Here is a 6,491-nt window from a genome sequence, read left to right as displayed (position 1 = left end):
GAAGGCAGGAGGAAATGGGAGCTTGCAGAGAAAGAAGGAGGTTCAGGCTGGAGAGTTAGATTTAAGAATCATCCTCAAAGACGAGGTACATGGGAGCGAATGAGTTCTCCAAGGGAGTGGGTGTAGATGGAGAATAGAAGGGGACCCAGAACTGAGCCTTAAAACTTAAAGCACTGTACCAAAGGCAACATCATCCTAAAGTAATAGTAAAATTATGTTTTGGATCCCACCTGAGCCTCTTCAGTCACACACATCTGCACTCATAGGTGAACTTGAACTTGATGATGACTGTATTAAGCTTTGTTAAGCGCCTACTCTGTGCCGGGCACTGAACTAAACGATGGGGTGGATACAGGCAAATCGGGTTAGACACAGTCCCTGTCCCGCGTGGAGCTCCCAATCTTAATCCCCATTTTACAGATGAGGTAGAGAGAAATCAAGGTCCCAAAGCAGACAAGTGGTGGAGCTGGGAATAGAACCCAGGTCCTCCTGACTTCCAGCCCTACGCTCTATCCATTAGGCCAAGTGGCTTCCAATCACACTTCAAGCACACACACGTGTGTGTGTTTTGGGGGTCATCTTTTCTTTTTTTGGTTTGTATAATATCTGAGGCTAACCAGACTCAAAGTATCTATGTGCCCAACTGCACTGTTGCTTGCTGCCCAACTGCTCAGTTGTGTTTGAAGTGCAAATCAACACCCTACAGTGATTCCTGTGATGATGGAACTAAGTGACAGCCTTCATGGGGCTCTGATCAGCAGGAAAACACATGCTGCTCAGGATTGGGCCCGGCTCTCAGTCACACTCGGTAATTTTCCCTTGGGTTGGTTTTTCCAAGGACGAAAATAATTGCTGCGTTTGAGAGACTCCAAGAACCAAATGGAGACCTGTGCGTTTTCATTCCCAAACGGACTCTTTTGGCGGAGGCGCTGGGGCTTCCCGGCAGGAAGGAGGTAGGTTCAAGCTGGCTGGTTTTCTTGGTGGAGGAGAAAGAATAGAGAATAACTGGGAAAAGGAAGATTTCTCCAGGTGAAGCAATAGGCTTAGCCAAAGGAATAAATCAAGAGAGAAGTCGGTGCTGGTGTTTTGAGGGCGTTGCAGGTCTAGGCTGTTTTCCAAGCTCTCACTTCCCCTAACTGCCCTCCACCCAATGCTATCTCCCTTCTCTCCTTCCCCAGCCCAGCCCGCACCTTCCGCTTCTCTGCCGCTAACCTCCACACTGTACCTCGTTCTCGCCTGTCCCGCCGTTGCCCCCCGGCCCAGGTCCTCCCCTTGGCCTGGAATACCCTCCCTCCACACATCCACCAAGCTAGCTCTCTTCCTCCCTCCAAAGCCCTATTGAGAGCTCACCTCCTCCAGGAGGCCTTCCCAGACTGTGCCCCCTTTTTCCTCTCCTCCTCCCCGTCCCCCCACCCTACCTCCTTCCCCTCCCCACAGCACCTGTATATATGTTTGTACAGATTTATTACTCTATTTATTTGACTTGTACATATTTACTACTCTATTTTGTTAATGATGTGCATCTAGCTTTATTTCTAATTATTCTGATGACACCTGTCCACATGTTTTGTTTTGTTGTCTGTCTCCCACTTCTAGATTGTGAGCCCGTTGTTGGGTAGGGACCGTCTCTATATGTTGCCGACTTGTACTTCCCAAGTGCTTAGTACAGTGCTCTGCACACAGTAAGCACTCAATAAATGATTGAATGAATGAATCCATTGAGTGTTTACTGTGTGCAGCATACTGTACTAAGCACTTGACCTGTTCTCTGCCCAATCAGCTCACCCCTCCTCCTCCTCCTCCTACTAATAATGATAGCATTTATTAAGCGCTTACTATGTGCAAAGCACTGTTCTAAGCACTGGGGAGGTTACAAGGTGATCAGATTGTCCCACGGGGGGCTCACAGTCTTAATCCCCATTTTCCAGATGAGGTAACTGAGGCCCAGAGAAGTGAAGTGACTTGCCCAAAGTCACACAGCTGGCAATTGGTGGAGTCGGGATTTGAACCCATGACCTCGGACTCCAAAGCCCGGGCTCCTTCCGCTGAGCCACGCTATTACACCCCAGCACCCACACTTTGCTCAACCTACTCACTGCACCTTCATTTCCTCCATCTTGCTGTGCACACCTTGCCTATGTCCCCCCTCTGGCCTGGAGCCCCCCCACCCCCGCCTTCATATATGACTGATCACCACCCTCCCCACCATCAAAGCCTTATTAAAATCACATCTCCTCCAAGAGATCTTGGAGCTGATGGGGTGATCAAAGTGTGTTTGGGGTACACAGCTAAGTTCATAGTTGATGTATGGGAGAGTGGATAAGGGAAATAAAGGGCTTAGCCTGGAGAGACTTCTCGGTCGTGTAAATTTTCGTACTCCACTATTTAAGCTTGAATGCATCCTCCTAGCCATCTCTCCATTCACTCTTTCTTCCTTTTTTGCAATTGTTTTGTGTCTGTGTTTTTCACTAGATTGTCAGTTTTCATTCAGTCACATCTATTGAGTGCTTACTTTGTGCAGAGCACTGTATTAAGTGCTTGAAGTGTGGTGATTGCGTCTTCATACTCCTCTAAGTGCCTAGCATAGTGTGCTGCACACAGACTGAGCCCCCTCCTTCCTCTCCCCCTCCTCCCGCTCCCCATCCCCCCAGCCTTACCTCCTTCCCCTCCCCACAGCACCTGTATATATGTTTGTTTCTATTCATTTATTTTATTTGTACATATTTATTCTATTTATTTTATTTTATTAATACGTTTTGTTCTGTTGTCTTTCTCCCCCTTCTAGACTGTGAGCCCGCTGTTGGGTAGGGACCGTCTCTATATGTTGCCAACTTGTACTTCCAAGCGCTTAGTACAGTGCTCTGCACACAGTAAGCGCTCAATAAATACAATTGAATGAATGAATGAATCTTCCCCGACTAAGCCTTCATTTCCCTTCTGCCCTGTCCCTTTTGTGTCACCTCTTCACTTGGATCTGTACCCTATAAAGCACTTGATATTCACCCCCGTACAAGCACTGCATCCGACTTTATTAACTCATTTTTACTCTGAGGGCTGAGAACAGTGCTTGACCCAGAGTAAGAACTCATCAAATTCCTTCAATAACAAATAGTTTTGGGGTGGAATGTCACAACCTTAGAGAAGCAGCGTGGCTCAGTGGAAAGAGCCCGGGCTTTGGAGTCAGAGGTCAGGGGTTCAAATCCCGGCTCCGCCACTTGTCAGCTGTGTGACTTTGGGCAAGTCACTTAACTTCTCTGGGCCTCAGTTACCTCATCTGTAAAATGGGGATTGACTGTGAGCCCCATGTGGGACAACCTGATCACCTTGTAACCTCCCCAGCGCTTAGAACAGTGCTTTGCACATAGTAAGCGCTTAATAAATGCCATTAAAAAAAGCCTACCTTAGTGAATCTAACTGAGCTTATCCCAAAGCTTGGAGGGTGTCACTAGAAGCAGGATGGCCTAATGGACAGAGCACAGGCCTGGGAGGTAGATGGACATGGGTTCTAATTCTGGCTCTGCCACTTGTCTGCTGTGGGACCTTGGGCAAGTCATTTCACTTCTCAAAATAGGGATTAAGACTGAGCTACATGGGACATGGGGGTGTCCAACCTGATTAGCCTCTATCAACCCCAGCTCTTGGTACAGGATCTGACACATAGTAAGCACTTAAATGCCATCAAAACAATAATTGTGGTATTTGTTAAGTGCTTACTATGTGCCAAGCACTGTTCTAAGCCCTGGAAAACAAAACAAAACTGGAAAAGCTCCCATTATTCCATGCCCCTTTCTCTGCCTGAAAGATTTCAATTGACTCTCCTTGGCTTGGGTCTGAGATCTGTCGTTGATCTGGTGGGGAGGGCAACTCTCTGGGCACCAGGAGACCTGGGTTTCTAGTCCCGGTTCTGCCCGTGGCTGCATAATGTGGGCTGAGACCGTGATGCTCTTCACCTCTGCCTGCCTAAGCACTCGTGGCACTCCTTCCCCCAGCGGAAACGTGACTGGCAGGGACGAAAGAGGAGCAGTGATGCCCCACAAGCCACTGGTACTATAATCAACTCCTCTGGGAGGTCTCAGGGCCGAGGCTCCTCTGTCATCCCTGACATCCTAAGAAGTGGTGTGGATTTGTAAGTCAGGAGCTCAGAGTCCTAGTTTTGTGATTTTTTGGGGTGCAGGGGGTTGAATTTAAGTGCTTACTATGTGCCAGGTACTGTTCTAAGCATTGGGGTAGATAGAAGATAATAATAATTATTATAATAATGGCATTTGTAAAACGCTTACTATGTGCAAAGCACTGTTCTAAGCGCTGGAGGGGGATACAAGGTGATCAGGTTGTCCCACGTGGGGCTCACAGTCTTAAACCCCATTTTACAGATGAGGTAACTGAGGCTCACAGAAGTGACTTGCCCAAGGTCACACAGCAGACACGTGGCAGTGCCGGGATTAGAACCCATGACCTCTGACTCCCAAGCCCAGGCTCTTTCCACTGAGCCACGCCGCTTCCCAAGATAATCAGGTTGGACACAGTTCATGTCCCACATCAGGCTCACAGTCTTAATCCCCATTTTACGGATGAGGTAACAGAGAAGTGCTTTGCCTAAGGTCACGCATGGGACAAGTGGCAGAGCCATAATTAGAACCCAAGTCCTTCTGGTTCCCAGGCCCATGCTCTGTCCACTAGACAACACTGCTTCTCTGCTGTGTGACCTTGGGTAAGTCACTTCACACCCTTACAACTGTTCCTCATCCGTGAACTGGGACAAAAACCTGCCCCTCTCTACCCCACATGAGGGCTGCTATGACAAAATGAGATCACTGAAGGGAAAAGCTTGGAGAAAATAAACAACTCTAATCAGATCCACGGCGTTTTTATCATTATAATCACGCTTCCCATGATTATGCAGAACCCGATGCTTTCTATGCTAACACCCCGTAGCACCAGACCGTTCCAGATAAAGGTGGCCTGGTGCTGAAGTAACCGACATCTGGTTTAACAATAATAATAATAATAATAATAATAATAATAATAATAATAATAATAATAGCATTTATTAAGCACTTACTATGTGCAAAGCACTGTTCTAAGTGCTGGGGAGGTTACAAGGTGATCAGGTTGTCCCACTGGTGGCTCACAGTCTTCATCCTCATTTTACAGATGAGGTAACTGAGGCACAGAGAAGTGAAGTGATTTGCCCAAAGTCACACAGCTGGCAGTTGGCGGAGCCAGGATTTGAACCCCTGACCTCTGACTCCAAAGCCCAGGCTCTTTCCACTAAGCCACACTGCTTCTCCTGATAGCATTTGTTAGCGCTTACTATGAGCAAAGCACTGTTCTAAGCTCTGGGGAGGTTACAAGGTGATCAGGTTGTCCCACGTGGGGCTCACAGTCTTAATCCCCATTTTCCAGATGAGGGAACCGAGGCCCAGAGAAGTGAAGTGACTTGCCCCAAGTCACACAGCTGACAGTTGGCGGAGTCGGGATTTGAACCCATGACCTCTGACTCCAAAGCCCGTGCTCTTTCCACTGAGTCACGCTGTTTCTGACTTAGTTCTGCTACTTCTGGCTCTCCCAAGGAGCCCGCCTGGCAGCAGGAATAGTCCCACACCCCCTTTTCTGTATGCACTGCACTTAGCCCTGTGCTCTTTCTCCTACTCCCTCTGGCCTTTGTTAAGAGTGCTATTGTGGTGTGCGCTTTCTGTCTTTTTATAGACCTTTCCAAAGGTCACTCATTCTTCAGTAGCTGGAATCGGCATGCAACATACTGCGGGAACAAAATGGGTGGATTACCAGCCATGCCCTCGAGTCCGGAACGGTCCTGAACACATAATGGCCTCTCTTTTCTTTAGCAAAGCCACCTGTGGTCTCTAATTCGTACATTTCCTATTTGAACCCCCACGGAGGACTGGTCCTGTACCCCGTCCTTTAAGAGGAGTCCAACAGTGCTCACCTTTATCATTTTAATCTTAACCATCAGTGCCCGAAGAGTATAATACCTCAGTAATCGTAACCATCAGTGCCCATGTGCCTGAAGAGTACAATACCTCAGTGACGGATATATCATGTCTGCTGGGAGAAGCTGACATTGGGCCCAACTCCCACCCCGTGAATCACACGGTGGGGTGGGCAGGCTGGACACCAAATTTTCTGCGGAGAGTGGGCTTCTCCATGGAGGCATTAACTCCTTTAGAGCACTCTTGCCATCTGGTGCTAAGGGACGTTACCCACCGCTACCCAAGTGGCTATGAAACAGCGAATGTAAGATCGCCTCAAAACCGTAAGCTCATGTGGGCAGGGAATATTTCTGTTGTTTTGTTGTACTGTACTCTCCCAAGCGCTTAGTACAGTGCTCTGCACACTCAGTAAATACTCAATAAATACCACTGAATGAATGAATGAATCAGACATCTATTCCCAGGCTAAAGGGCTGACATATTGGGTTCAATCCTTCCATCTCAGGCCCCGGTGATCTGTTTTTTTACACTGTGCCACTG

The sequence above is a fragment of the Tachyglossus aculeatus genome, chromosome 21, assembly GCF_015852505.1.
Source record: "Tachyglossus aculeatus isolate mTacAcu1 chromosome 21, mTacAcu1.pri, whole genome shotgun sequence".
NCBI classification, from domain to species: domain Eukaryota; kingdom Metazoa; phylum Chordata; class Mammalia; order Monotremata; family Tachyglossidae; genus Tachyglossus; species Tachyglossus aculeatus.
The sequence above is the reverse complement of the archived record's forward strand: the minus strand, read 5'-3'. Positions refer to the sequence as shown.